Source organism: Peromyscus eremicus, chromosome 7 (genome assembly GCF_949786415.1).
Source record: "Peromyscus eremicus chromosome 7, PerEre_H2_v1, whole genome shotgun sequence".
Lineage (NCBI taxonomy): Eukaryota > Metazoa > Chordata > Mammalia > Rodentia > Cricetidae > Peromyscus > Peromyscus eremicus.
Window position 1 is genome coordinate 12,737,800 of NC_081422.1, and position 15,684 is coordinate 12,753,483.

Consider the following 15,684-nt stretch of genomic DNA (forward strand, 5'->3'; position numbering starts at 1 on the left):
AACACACCTGAGAGAGGCTGGGATGAAGGAAATAATTTACTTAAATAAGGTGTTCAGATGATGCCTCTCTGAGAACAAAGGCATCAGTTTAAAGATCTATGGAAAAGCGTGCAAGACAGAAGGAACAGCAGTTCAAATCCTCGGACAGAAGAACCTGGCTGCATGTCTGCACATGTTCATTAAACTCCTCTCAACAAAGAAGACAGACAGTCTACCTTTGATATTTTCAGTCTAGTGGGGGGCACAGACTCAGGAACACAGTAAACCAATACACAAATATCCATAATCACCAACGGAAAGAGTTCTCTAGACAGGTATGCAGACACCTGTAATTTAAGCCCTTGGGAAGCTGAGGCAGGAAGATTGACATGAGTGAGAGAGTAACCTTGGGTTACAAAGTAAGCTCCAGGCCAGCTGGAACTATAGAGACCCTGTCTCAAAAATAAAAATAAACAAATGGTTCATGAGAGGTTCCTGCAAGTACAATCATGATTAGAGAATTTGAGCTAGTGTAAGAGCGATGATTAGTAAGACTCCAGCATGGAGAACAAAGGCAGGGAGTCCGGGACACTTCTGCAGCCAAGTTGTGCACCTTGGGCTGATGAACACAGGTATGGCTATTCTCCATGGCCACAATGGATGGAATGCACATTCTTTGCCTATGAGAACTGGATTTATTTTGAATCATGTATATTCTAGCACATGCCTGCTTCATAAGTTACTATCTCTTGGGCTTGTGGGTAAGAGAGGAAAGGACTAGACGGATTGTGAAGGCTGGAATATGCAAGGCCACACAGTAAGGTTTCTTTCTGTGCATACTTGGACTGCTAAAGGCTTTACAGTTCATAAAAAACTAGATGAAGATGAATTTAAGCTATTTTTCCAGAAGCCTACCTTATAAAGCTATCATGGCTACTGATATTTTTCATAAAGATCATGAAGCTTCCTTATTATATATACTTTTAAAAGATTTATTATTGATTTGTATGAGTATTTATTTGCACCATGTGCATGGCTGGTGCTCTCAGAGGTCGGAAGAAGGTATTGGATCTCCTGGAACTAGAATTGCAAACAGTTGTGAGCCTCCATGTGGGTGCTAGGACTCAAACCCTGGTCCTCTGCAAGAGCAGCAAGTAGTCTAGACTGCTGAGCTGCTCTCCAGCCCTACTGATATTATTCAAACGACAACATGGTCTTTTGTTCCCTTCACTAAAGAGACATACATTATTTGCAGTTCGTTTGAAGAGATGAAAGGTGGTTTTAAAAGCTTTATAATTACTTCTGTGCAGGCATTCCTGCTGCGATGATCACATCTAAGTATTCACCCCTTCTCTGGGATCCACCCTCATCATTATCTTGTTCACATGGAATCAGTCAGTCCATCTGAGAAATACACATCAGAATCAGAAATCAGCTACAGTAGCCTTTGGAAACAGCAGAAAGGTTTACGGCATCTCTGTCTCTAAGGTGCCTCCTAAGTTTTGGGACTTCAGGTGTACACCACCAAACTCAGTTTATGCCATGATGAGAGTCTGATCTAGGGGCTTTTTGCATGCTAGATAAACATTCAACCAACTGAACTACATCTCCAGCCTTGCCCTTCACATCTGAAAGATCTAGTCTAAAACAAGTATCAAAGTATCTAGAAGAACTCAGATGATGAGCTGGGATTGAAAGTTGATGCGTTCCCTCACACTGACCAATCCACCTTGAAAGTGATCATTGCAGGAAATTTTTATTTATTTATTTATTTTCCTGTGCCCTGTTGTCTCACTCACAATCTCCTCCTTTCCCAGACTTCAGATAGACTCGAAGCTCTGGGACCATGGACAGTTAGATTCCCATGCGGTAGCTGTGCTCACAAGTAGGACTGCTGGCATTGAAGAAGATGCTACACTTCTCCAGACACAAGCAGTCCAGATATGGCCACAAATCCTCAGGAACATAAGCCACCAAGATGAGCTAAGTGTTCTGAACATCAGCAAAAAGGAGGCAGAAAATGTGGAAGGCCAGCTGCTGAAACGAATCCTTCCCTTCAAAAGTCCTGTCCCACTTACAGTGTGGGGTCAAGGGTTCTGTCCACAAGGCTTAGGGAGAGTCTTAATCTCATCCACACTGTGACAAGCTCAAAACACTGATTTACCTTTGTTGAGATTAAAAAGTTTCAGTTAATTAGAAAGGATAGGGTTGATTTGCCTGAAGAAAAATTAATAAATTAGAAGTGACTTATTGGCCATCTTTAATATAGAGGTTTATCATGAAGATTGCAAATGTATATGTGCATCTTGGGATGTTAAACAAAGACTCAAGCTATCAGAGAGTACATGGGACTTCAGTAAGAACAATGTACCCACTTATATGCTACTATATTTAGCTCACATTGCTTGCAAATGACCTACTGTTAACTCATTTTAAAAGTAGTTTAGAGCAGAAGAAGGTCCTATCTATGAAGTGAACACATAGAAATCCAGGAACCAATGAAGAGTAAGGGGACCAGTCACTGTCTCAAGAGGCCTCATGGGGGAAGGATTACAGGTCATTCTTAGGAACAGTTGTAAATATTTTCATTTACAGTGCAGAGTCCTTTCCTTAAACAGAATGCATTGGTCTAAAACGGAAAACTAGAATTAAAGTTCAGATGACGAACCGAAGACATGCCACATTCTTAGATCCCTTTGAAAGAGTTAAACGTTCCCCTGCTTGGATCCCCTCTCTTCCTGTGCTTCGAGATAAGTACCGGGAGATTTATGTGCCATGAATTTCCAATTACCCATCTCCACCAGCTGGGCTGTCAGTCATCACTTGCCTCATCCTGGATGCCTTCACCACCCCCACAGAAACAAGCTAATTCCTCCAAAAAGAGCTTACCACAAGCCCTGCAAAGGCTGGTTTATTATGTCCAGTGCATGCTGGACAGAATTTCTTACTAAATGATTGCTATTCCACCTTCTCACCCTACCCAATAAAGCAATACTTTGCACCTATTGCGAACAATTTAAGATTTCAAAAGGGATTGATAGGCAAAATTATCCACCCTGCATCCTCCCAGTATCCACTGAAGCAGAATTGATGAGCTCTCAAGAGTAATACCCCCTGCTTTGACATCTGGAAGCAGGTGGGAGAATTCTAAATGGTAACTACACTCACTTACAAACCCGCAGAACATAGAAAACAATATGTTTTCACATTCATGCTCAAACAATGATTGTGGGTTTGGAAGGAAAAACTAATGTTGGGAGATCTCCACTGAGTTTGGTCATGGGTTATGTCTAGAGAATGAATTAAGATCTAAAGTATTATTAAAAGGACTATAAATGGTCTGAATATAAGCCTTGTGGTTCAATACCTTTTTTTAAAAAAAATAGCAGCTTTTTGTAGTTTTTATATATTATAGGGATACATCTAAAAATTATTTTAATTTTCATATTATAAGATGCTCTTCAACTAATGATGGTGTCACAGCTCAATAAACTAATTGAAAACAGGAAAAAATGGCAATTGTCATTTGTTGATCAGAACAATAGTGAATTTTCAAATGGTTCAAATTTATTTCCTGTGATTGTCCCTATGTATATAGATCTAGGTGATGAAAGGTGAGTTCTTATATGTAAAGGAGTATGTCAGGTGTTTAAAAAGATTAACTAATGCAAAGCCTTTTCATGAGATTCTTATAGATTTTTTTGTGCAAAGTTAACTGTGAGAATTCTGAAGACTGTGTATCCGCTAAAGGAACCCAAGGATTGAAAGATGGCTTCAGGAAGGAGGACTCCGCCAAAGATGGGCAGAATCCAGTCAAGTACAATCTTCTAGTGATGTAGACGAACTAAGTGGCCGCCTCCTCCCCATTCCTCCCCTCTGCTGCCCTGCACCTCCCTCTCCCCCTGCTCTCAAACATTGCATTGCTTGCAACCAGCCACAACTCTGTACTGTTTCACAGACTCTGTGTGGGAGTCGAATGTGGAATTCTGAATTTTGAGCCAGGGGAAGCAGAAAGCCCAAGGTCAGAGGCGGCAAGGAAAGAACAGTTGGGTCTATCCACCCCGAGTTTGCTTGACAACCACCCAGCCAGTAGAGGCCTCTATTCCTATGTCCTGCCCTGCATGTTCACCCGGCTGCTGCCTCTATATCAGCTCTCCACTGGCCAGACCCAGGAGCTCCTGCCTGTCATCAGATCCCCAGGCTGTGCACTGGAGTCTGAGGCTTTGGTCTCACCCTAATGTGATGGTCTTGTGTGGCTCCTTACGCTCTGTCACTATACCCACGATGATTAGTGTATATCCAAGAGTGTTTATGACTATTTCACAGACAAAACTCAAGGGTTAAAGGTCCTTTCTGTCCACATTCAGAAAAGCAGCTGGCCGAGAGCTGGGCTTCTGAGGACGCACATTAATAAACCTTTGCTAATGGAGTATGTTTCTCCCAAGAAGAGAACAATTTCCCAACTGTAATCTAAAATTTGAGGAGAAATAGGAAAAAAAAAATCCATAGAAGAGTTTTTATTTTTTTTCAATAGATCAATGTGCAGTTAAAAACAAGATTTCAACTTTGATTCATTGATAATGGTAGAAGATTGATATATTTTTCCTGTGAAAGATGAAGCTAATTTTGACTCTGTATCCACAACTCAGGGAAAGAACTGTATTTAACACAGGATAACCAACATGCAGTTTTCAGGTCACACTCTTCTCTCTCCTCAAATTCCTTCCTAGTGATCGCTGGTGTCCTCACTAACCCAGCACTACCTCCTGGTTGGGTCTCAGTGCAGCCTTAGAAGATGTGTTAATGGAAAAGGGGATTTATGGAAAGCAGGAAGGAGATGAGAAAGAGAAAAAAATGAGGCACAGGGGAAGATTATAGAGAAAAAATCGGAGCAAGGTACAATGATTTATAGGTATGATCAAATTATGAAAAAAAAGGGGGAGAGGAAACACCAGCCACAGGGTTCCAGGGAGCCCCCGTGGACCCAGTCAGAGCGCTGTCTCATACCTGTAACATCTCTATGCACCCAAGCTGAAGAGCTCTCTAATGCACTCCAAGGTCAGTGATCCCTAAATGTTGTGAATGTCAAGTAGAAAGTGCTCAGTAAATGTAAGTCGAATATATGATAGAGTGACAGGACGCCCCACTTTGTGGAAACCTCCAGCTCTACGTGTCCTTTTCTCAGAAGACAACATGAGACTTCCGGTTTGCGGAGGAAGATGCTGAGAGAAGAAGTGGCCGTGGCCACTGAATAAAGCAAGCAAAGGGCATTAAGAGAGATCAGGAAGGATTGCAGGAGATTATGCAAATGCTGCTGGATTTTCAACCAGGTCTTTAGAAAGTGGAGGCTTGGAAGAAGGAACAAAGGGATGCATGCTTGAAATGAATATCCCACAAATGCCTAGCTCCAGCTTCTGCATTTTGTTTTATTTATTCATATTGCAAATAAGACCAGAAAGAGATTATGGGATAGAGGATTTTTGTGACTTACAAAGTTTGGTTTGATGTAGCAAAATAATGTTAAATGCAAGAAAATAAGAAAGGCAAAATCAAGTTGTCCTGTTCTTTGGGATAGTTACTGCATCATAAACACTTATTTCTTAAAGCCTGATTGGAAGCCATCCCAAACTTGGGGTCCAAGGCACACTTATTTCCACTCCAGTGTGATGTGGCAGTGGCTTATGGGGCATCTCTAGTTCTTAGACACCTTAGCAGTCCAGCAGCAATAGGAACCCACTATACTTTGTTGTGTAAGTATTGTGTATGGAGTGTGTGTCCTTCATTTCCCCAATTCACATCCTGAAGCTCTGTCTAGCATAGTGGCCATACTAGAGATGGAGTCACCACAGAAATCAGGTCTCTAGTATGGGGCCTTCATGCAATGGTTTTGGTGTCCTCATAAGAAGAAATATCTGAGAATGTTCTCCCTTCTTATGAGCAAAATCTAAAGAAAAGACAGCTGAGACAATGGGGAAAGATGGTATGTGGAGTCCAGAAGTGAGATCTCAGCGGAGACCAGGTTTCCAAAGTATTGCTATTTGATTCTCCAGCCTTCAGGGCTGTAAGAAAAACCACTTTCCGCTGTTAACAGCTCTGTGGTATTCTGTTATGGCAGCCTGAGTAGACCAAGACAACCGAAATTGACAGGTTTTAATAAGGTGAGGAAGCCACTTCCTTAGAGATTGGAGCATCTGTCCTACCGTGTCTCTGCGGGGCAGCAGCTTCACCCATGCACCACTCTCATGTTTAGTATTGACTAGATAAAGCCTGCCTCATCTGCCTCTGCTGGCACTACTCAGGTATTGAACCCTAAATAACTAAAGATCTCCATGATCTCCAGGGTTGTGCTCTTATTACAAACAGAGCAGAGTCCTTCCCCTGGGCTCTGACAATCAGTGTCCATGAGAAAAGAAGGCTTAGAAGTCCCCACTAGACTCTCACCATGAGATGTCTTATACTACAGGTCTATTACTTTTAATTGCTCAATCAAGAAAACCGATTGCTGGTAAATTAAGTAAAGGGCATGCACCATATATTCAAACTGAATAAGAAAGAAAATTCTATATATAACATCAGAAGTTCTACTTCAAAACAGAAACAGTAATTATATGTCAGAGTAACTGGACCACAAGTATGATTATAATTTTCTTTTTATAAATTGAATCAAGTTCCATATTGAACTGAACCAAGCTCCAGTCCTCTGCAGAAACAACAAGCACTCTTAACTACTGAGCCATGTCTCCAGCCTTGACTTTCTTCCTTACATTCATGTGTATTTTATGAGATTTCTCCAAATGGTTGAACTATGTTTGAATTAAGGAAAAGAAAAAGAAGCTAAAGGTTCTTGACCTTTTGAGAGCATGAGTAGCCTTCATCCTGTTTTCTGAAAATGCAGAGAAGATATATGAATACAAAGAACAGTTACAATCAGACCCACAATCTCATGGATAACCAGTACTGACATTTGGGACACAGTACAACTGGTTTCCTTATATAGTTTGATAAGCTCCCATCAACCTCACAACTCAACATTTTACCCGGTAGCATCGATACCACCTTCATTTCTGTGTCCCACCCTCTGCCTCCCTCAGGCACCAGGAAACCTCTGGGAAGCTGTATGCTCTGAGTCCCCACACTTCTACTGGCCTGCACCAGCTCAAGTAGCCTTTGTTTTCAGAAACACATTGGTTAGACTAGTGCCTGTGGTGTCCATGATCAGGAAAATGCCAAACTTCGTGCTCCCAGGCACAAGGAAGAGGCTCCATAAATGTCAATCCTTTCTTCTCATATCTAGCCCACTGCCAGGCACATAGGAGGCTATTGGTAAATGTCAACACCCCCTTCCTTCTGGATTCCACACTTAAAGGTCTCCTTTAAGTAAATGTGTTGTTTCAGGTAGGAAGAGTTCACAACATCCTGCATAATTTAAAAAACATTATGCATAGTCACACAGACATGCAGTTGGGTTGGCTTGGTAAACACGGTGGCACCTCCACTCTGTGTTTTAAAACTTCACATGCTAATTTCCTGGAAGACATAAGGCAAGTGTCACACAAATTAAGTCTTCACAGACAAAAGCAACCATCTCATCTCACCTACCATTCCTGTGGTCATGTTCAACATGCTCTAGCTTTGAAACTACTGCTGTGGGTAAGTTTAAAATAAAGAAAAATATAGTTCTGGACATCTGGATTCATTAAAAAACAACCGCTACCTTTTCTCCCTAATGATGATAATGATAAACTTATGCTTCACATAGTCACACACTTAGGCTAAAGATATACACTTGGCATCTTTTATAAATTATTCTTCAGTTTGGCATTAATCGAAGGTTGTATTTAACCAACAGGCTCTGTCTTGGTTACAAGCCATCGATATCTGTTAATGGATGTGCTTGCTTGTGGTCCATATCCATGGTTACATTTTGTCTTATATTAGGTAAGAGGGATTTAAGCATTAGCCAAGCTTTTACTGGCATTCACATATGTCACTACACAAATTAATTTTTCATCTTGAGGAATAAACAGTAAACACAGAAGGACATTGCTGTCTCTACTTGCCTTGGGAAACTTTTTGAAACTAATTCTGTTCTCTCTCCTGGACTCAAGCCTAAAGTTCAGTTGGAGGTTGCCAGAGGAATGTAGAGAGAAGGTTTAGCTGCACAGGGAGGAGACCATGTGGATCCAGGCTAAGAAAGACATCACCTGGTTGGAGAACTCACACGCAGGAGTACCTTTGCAAGAGAAATGGCATAACTCTCCACACACCACTCCAGGTCTGAATTCTTGTCCGCTGGGTGACCTAAGCAGCGTAGGCTCTTCTCTGTAGCTCAGGGCTGAGAAGGAGAAATTACTTCTAGCTGCCAGAGCATAGTGTACATTTAGACCAAATATCTCTGTTTAGAGAGAGGTGGTACAGGCTATATCTTTGCCCAATTATGATAGTGACTCTGGACTCTTCTTTCTTCCTGGATTTCTAATTAGCTAATGTTCCCCTCCTCCATAGCCTGCAGTCCACAGATGAGGGCTCTGGATTACTTATTGCTCCAGCTCTTGCAGTACTAATTTGGCAATGTCTTCACCCTGCCCTCTACTCTCCAACCTGAGCCTGATTTCATGAGGGCAGCCATTAGGTTTTTAATGAAAGCAATAGTAGCTCCTTCCTGGGAATAATTCCTTCAGTTAACATGTTTCAGAAAAAAATCTTCTACTAAGTATGCAGCAAACACTGAGGTTAGTAGCCTGCTACTGCCACTTGACTGTTAAAGAATGACAAATTACTGCCAGTCTTTAAATTTCAGAATATTCATTTGTAAAATGGAGACAATATCTACCTACCTCTCCCCAGAGAATGAGGAAGGGAGAGAAAGGAAAGGGGTAGGGAGAGGCAAGGAGAGAGGAAGAAAGAGAGAAAAGAGGAAGAGAGACAGGAGAGAGACAGAGACAGAGAGGGAGGAGACAGAGAGACAGAGAGAGGAGAGACAGAGACAGAGACAGAGACAGAAAGATATTTAGCAAAACATAGCCTAAAATAAAACACTGAGTGTATCTTATCCATCTGTCTATGGTTGGTCTCTAGAAGGATCAATTGGGGGCATCCACCTTCTTGGATGTCTTTGTAAGCTCAAATCCTTAAGGCTAGCATTTGTAATACTAACAGTATAACTGAGTGGAAATTCTATGATTAGATGTGGATTCTTCGTGTTAGATGGTGGCTAATGTGCAGCTGAAGAAAGCCATATAAGCTCAATCTACTTCCCCTACCAAGAGCTTGGAATTTCTCTTATTAACTATTAACACCACAGAAAACAAAACCTTTGGGCCATAAAAGGATAAACTTTTCCTGAAAACATCTATTCATTCATTCATTCATTCATTCAACATGCTGATGGCATATTATGAGATAGGCTTCACTGAGGACCTACTAACACAGGCCCAGACAAAGATAATAATCTTTGCCTCCAAGGGTATCTGTGTTCTAGGTGAGAAAGAAGAGAAAGGAATAAAGACAATATCTAAAATAGATGAAGGTCAGAGGATGCCAAGGACAGCAGGGAGAAAGGAGCATTACAAAGCATTACAGCAAGACCTTGGCGAGAAAGGGACCCACGTGTAAGGATGAGGAGCGGGAAAGAGACCGAGCTAGGGCTGGGAAGTGAGAATGAGGCTCTCAGGCAGGAACAGTGTGGCAGGAGTCAACTCATGGAGAAAGGTCAGACTAGTTCAGCGAGGAGGAGACCAGACGATGAGTATTTTTGCAAAGGTCACAAGATTAACTAGGAAGCCACTGGTATTTATAGCAGAAGTGAGATGGAGAAATGTAGCCAATATTTACCAGTGTTTCTGAGCTGATTTGTTGTAAGTAGAACACAAAGAAAATCAGAGGGTTAGATGCTCTGCTCACTGCTGCGACAAAGTGCCTGACAAAGGTGACTGAGGAACGCAGGTGTATGGGGCTCACAGTTTGCGGGTCCAGCCCCTGGTGGAAGACAAGGCAGCGGGATGGAGAGGCAGCTGCTCACATTGCAGGGGAAGGCAGGCAGCACTGAGTGGAAAATGCTGGTACTCTGTCCTTTCCTTTTTTGCAGTTGAAGACTCATTGAGTGGTGACACCCATGTGTAGGGTGGGCCTTCTTGCATCTCAATTAACCCAATCTGGGAAATTACTCACAGACATGCCCCAAAATTTGCGACTCTAGATACTACCAAGATAACAAATAATATTAACCTTCACAGGAAGAAGCAAGGAGACCAGCTAAAGGACATTGTGATGATTTTATTTTCTAAATTAAAAGAGGAGGGGGCATGGGTATTTTGTCTGCATGTTATGAGCACATACCACATGCATACCTAGTACCTGTAGTGGCCAGAGGATCCCCTAGACCTGGAGTTATAGACAATTATGGGCCACCATATGGGTTCAGGGAATCGAAATCAGGTACCCTAGAAGAGCAGCCAGCCAGTGCTGTTAGTCACTAAGAGATCTCTCCAGCTCCAGTGCAATGATTTTTAGAAAGAGCTAGTGATGGACCAGATGAAGACAGTAACAGTGACATATGTTCAGACTCTGGAAACATCCCAAAGCTAGGGTCATAGGATTTGTTTAAGAGTTGAATGTAGAAGAACGAACACACACACACACACACACACACACACACACACACACACACACACACACATCAGAGGGAGGCTCCAAGTTGGAAAGGTGATGTAGCAGACATTTACTGAGATGGGACAAATGTGAGGAGAGAGAAACTAGAGATGCATTTTGGGCATGTAATTTCAGATGCCCATGAAGAAGCTGTCCAGTAAAAAACTGCAGACTGTTCTTCCTATCTAGATTACAAAGCATGTTAGATAGAGATTGGAGGCAAGGAAAACTGATCACCAAAACTCATACAACCACTGGAGTCATTGAACAGAACCCTTCAAAAACTGGAAGCTTCTACTAAACTGCTACCCAAGATGTGTGAATTAAATCGCTAAGAGCATGATTTAGAGAACAGACATTCTTGGAGAGATGAGAAAGACGACGTAAGCAATTGTTTTCACAGCCTTGCACCAATTCTGCATTAAGGCCTGACCTGGCCCTCTGACCTCAAGCCAATGGGGAGTCCCCAAACAGGGCCCAAAGCATACAGTGAGTTATTGTTCGAGCCCTACAGTTATAAAGGAGAGTTCTGAGCACATTCACAAGAAATGCAAATGAAGTCCTTGCCATGGGAAGCTTTTTTGTTTTTCTAAATCAGGCTTAACAATCTGTCACCAAACAGCTAAGTGTGTTTCAGTAAACCTTGATTTTGATGCTCATACCCTAGCAAAATGTTTTGAATCCTCACAGGCACATGACAGGGTTTTAGAAGTTGTCAGTTCCTTCAGTTTACACAGCGTCCTTGACTTCATGTATCTCTACAGCTGAGTTACACAGAGGGGAAGCAATTCAGAATCAAATGCCTGTAGATGGATAACAGAGTTGCAGCAGCAGACTGATGAGCAAGGGCACAGCAATGCACAGAATGTATGCACTCATTCCTTTATGTGCTGCGTGTCCTGGGAAAACATTCAACATGAGAAAAATTCACAGACGCACCGCAGGAGACACAGGAAGCAAGCTTGTTCTTACAGGCTGATGGCTCCAGGAATGTCTCTTCCTCACTCTGAGCCATCTTCTTTATCCCTAGCACAAAGGATCAGAGCAGATGATCTTTCCTTGTTGAGTGTTTGAGGACTGGCTAGGGTTACACTCTACAACATTCTATATTGGTTTTGTGAATCTCACTCATTTATTTCTTCCTTCCTTCCTCCCTCCCTCCCTCCCTCCCTCCCTCCCCCCCTCTCTCTTTTTTTCTTTCTTTCAACATTTGGCTGGTGTGTGTGTGTGTGTGTGTGTGTGTGTGTGTGTGTGTGTGTGTGTGTTTGTGTGTGTGTACATGAAGAGGTCAGAGGTCAACTCCAGGTGTCATTCCTCAGTAACCACCCACCTTGTTTTTTATTCAGGGGTCTCTTACTTGCCTGAAGCTTACAGAGTAGGTTAAACTGGTTGACTAATGAGTCACATGGATCTGCTTGTCTGTGCCTCCTGGTGCTGAGATTACAAGCATGTGCCAATCAGTTCCTGCTCACACATCCCTCCATGTACATTCACTCCTTTATGTGTGCATAGTCCTCCATATACAAATCTGTGGCATAATACACTTACTCTGTGCTTCTTCTGCCCGTATGGCATACCCCTTTACATTGCTACTTTGGAAAATGCCAACATCCTCAATTTGGTGACATCCCAGCATGGGCAGTTCACAACAGAGATGCTCTTTGGAAGAGCTGCCCCTGGGGACCTGTAACAATTCTGGGCAGCTGCACTTTCTTATGGAACCAACATCTGGAGAAAAGAGATTGCTTCTTCAATAAACACCAGGCCTTCTGATAGGCAAGTAAAAGAAAGAAACCACCCACTAGAGGTCCTCAAAGAGAAGCATTAGAATGTGTAAAGGTCAAGGGACACTTCCCCAGCTAGGAAGGTCATGGAATAGGAGAACAGCCAGAGGACTCTGAATTGGCTTATTATTTCTGTATACAACTCTACCTGGCAACAACACTTGTAATTGGGACAGCAAGGTGGGAAACACAGCTCCACAAGAACAACGGAAGATGACAGGCACAGAAAGTTTTATCCTGCACAGAAACAGCAGTTCTGAAGCAAGACTTGAGAGCTTGGAAACAAGTTTCTCAACTGTGTAATATACTTCCTGCCTTAGCTATCACAGCAGGTCTTTACTCCAAAACACATGTGGATGCTTAAACAACACTTAAATGACCTTCTCCCCAAAGAATTAAATTACCATTTATAGCCTATTCCTCTATTAAAAATTAATGAATTTAGTAGCTCCTAGAATGAAGGCCTTCATTTGTTTCTTAATGAAGAAAGCTTTGATCTTCAATTCTCCAAGGCTATGATTGTTTTTTATTCTTCAGTTCTCCTCATTAAATATAAATACTTCCATTCGCCAAGATACACCTGCAAAGCACTTAAAACACCCATTTGAACAATAGGGAACCTATTTTTGTCTCTCGCTAAGAATCCACCATTTAAAGTTCTGCTGTAGCAAGGAAGGCACTTTCCTCTGGTACCCAGGCACTGATACAGGTGGTAGAATATCAAAATGGAAGGTTTGCGGCTAATCACTATTTACAGAGTAGATTCAAAGGGCAACTTCTCTGAGTGCAAGATCTGAGCTGTGCTAAGAACTCTTTACATATTGTCTTTAGCTGAAGGAGGAGGGACCATCCAAGCAGAAGCCACAGTCTGATTTATTGACTCCTCCAGACTGCATCCCTGATGCAGCACCAAGCACCAGGAGTGGCCTTCCCTGGCAACTGCCACAGCCCTAATAGCAAAAGGCAAATGAGCTCTCAGTGTACACTGAGAGAGGGCTGGCAGCCGCTGGAATTCTTTCTCCCAGGCTGTCACTACTGCAAAGTGCCCTTAACCATGCCGGAAGTGTTATGTATTATTGAAACAAGGAAGCTGGGGCACTTTTATAAATGAACTAGTTATCAAAGACTATAGTGTGGTCATTCAAGAAAACAGCTGCAATAAAAAAAAATCTCATTCTGTATTTGAATAATATAATCCATTCTACTATGTTACCATGTCCTGGTTGCACAAAGGATTGGGTGAAAACATGAAGTGTGTTCTCTCTGTGTGTTTAAGAAAGCTTGGAAAAGCTGTCTCCAGGATCTCAGCATTCATATCCATTACTCATTGACAGATGATCCAGGCTTTGATGATACAAAATTTGGAATGAGCAAAAACCTTGGCACTGGGATTGTCTGCCTAGAAGTCAAGAGAGGAGGCCTGACCCCTGAAGTTTTCAGCCCACAGACCCTGCAGACAGAATTGTGCAATCCATCAGCAACTGGAATGACGAAGCTGGACCAGCGTTGTTATTACTCGTGACAAAGTTGGGGGGAGTTTGCATTAGGAATTGCGATCCACAGCTTGGGGCTGACAGAGAAGAGAGGTTTCTGTCTCCAGGGAGGGGAAAGAGATGCTGTTCTTAGGTACCGGTTTCTGTCAACCCTTTCTTGGGGAAGAGCATGAGCTTTGGCACTCAGGGTTGTTGCCAGGATGTTTACGCATTGCCAGCAATCCTTCCCACCACACCTTTGTGAGGACAGCTGGGTAAGTAAGGTAAAATATTCTAGAAAACAGAACACAAAAGTCTACCATGAACTGTCTCAATATAAAACACAGATACAAATACATAATTGACTGAAGAAACATTTTCTTAATTTTGGCACTGAATTAAAAACATATGAATGCCCTTATTTTGAGACAGATCAAGGAATGTGCAAAAAAGAACCAGATATAAGATCCTTCTGCCAAGATGATTGTTTTTCTCTGAGCATAAAGGCGATAATTTCAAATTTGGCGGAGGTAGATGATTTCATAAGAACAGAAAAGACCTAGCTGCCTGTTCCCAGATGTCACGAGATGATCCAACAGACATTGGAGTGTGCTTCTCTGATGACTTCACTGAAGCAGCAGGAGTGAAATGATTACACGGATAGACCAAGTCAGCACTTGACAGACTACTGAGCTGCCCAGTGTCCTAACCCATATCCATACACACCCCACAGTTGGTTTATTTCCACCACAGAAAGCCTAAATATTTAGCAAAATAATAATAACATCAATAATTACAGTAGAATGTCAGTACCAAATAGTTTGTTCATAGTTAAAAACTGTGCATATGGCTGGGTGGTGGTGGTGCATGCCTTTAATCCTAAAACTCAGGAGGCAGAGATAGCCAGATCTCTATGAGTTCAAGGGCAGTCTAGTTTATAGAGAGAGTTCCAGGACAGCTAGAGAAACACACAGGTACACAAAGAAACCCTATCTCAAAAAAACAAAAACAAACCAACAAAAAGAAAACAGCAAACTGCACACAGTGTGAATGTGAGCAGGGAGACAGACAGGAGCATCCACTTTCAGACATTGTCACCTTACTGCTGCACGTGCCAGTCAGAGGGTCTGCCTTGCCACCTGCTCCCTTCTCCCACTTCTTCCCACCAAAAATGGAGGATATATATCTTCTGTCTTTGGCACATGTCTCAGTTCTCACGAATACCCCCAATCTGTGCCCAAGAAATGACCACTGGCAGCAGTCACTGCCCTCCGATGTCTCTGCTCACCTCTGTTCCCACTGCACAAATGAGCCACAAAAATAATGTCTGTGGTGCCATTTTCCTAATAGAAAATTCTATCATCCATGAGCTATAAGTATCAAACATCAAGCTAGACAAAAACTCCAGCTTCTGATGTCCCCGAGGTGATGGTATCTTTGGCTACATTTCAGGAATTCAATTCTACTCAGGAGATATTTATAGGGGAGCTTCCGTGTGCCAGCACTGCACTCAGCTCCCATGAAACAAAGAAACAGCAAGCTGCCGCCCTGCTCTGTTGAGAATATTGCCCGCCAGTGTCCTCAGAACCACATTTGAGGTACTATGCCAGAAGCAGGTACGGTTTGAGGGAAGGGCAACAATATTCCTAGTATTCAGGCTCTGCAGAATTCATCTTTAAAGAATCAAAAGTAGGATTTGTAAACATGTGTTTTACCCCAAGATTGACAAGTGAGATTTGCATCCAAGAACTCAATAGCCTGGCTTCCTATCCACCCTAGTCCTTCTGCTCCACAGAATT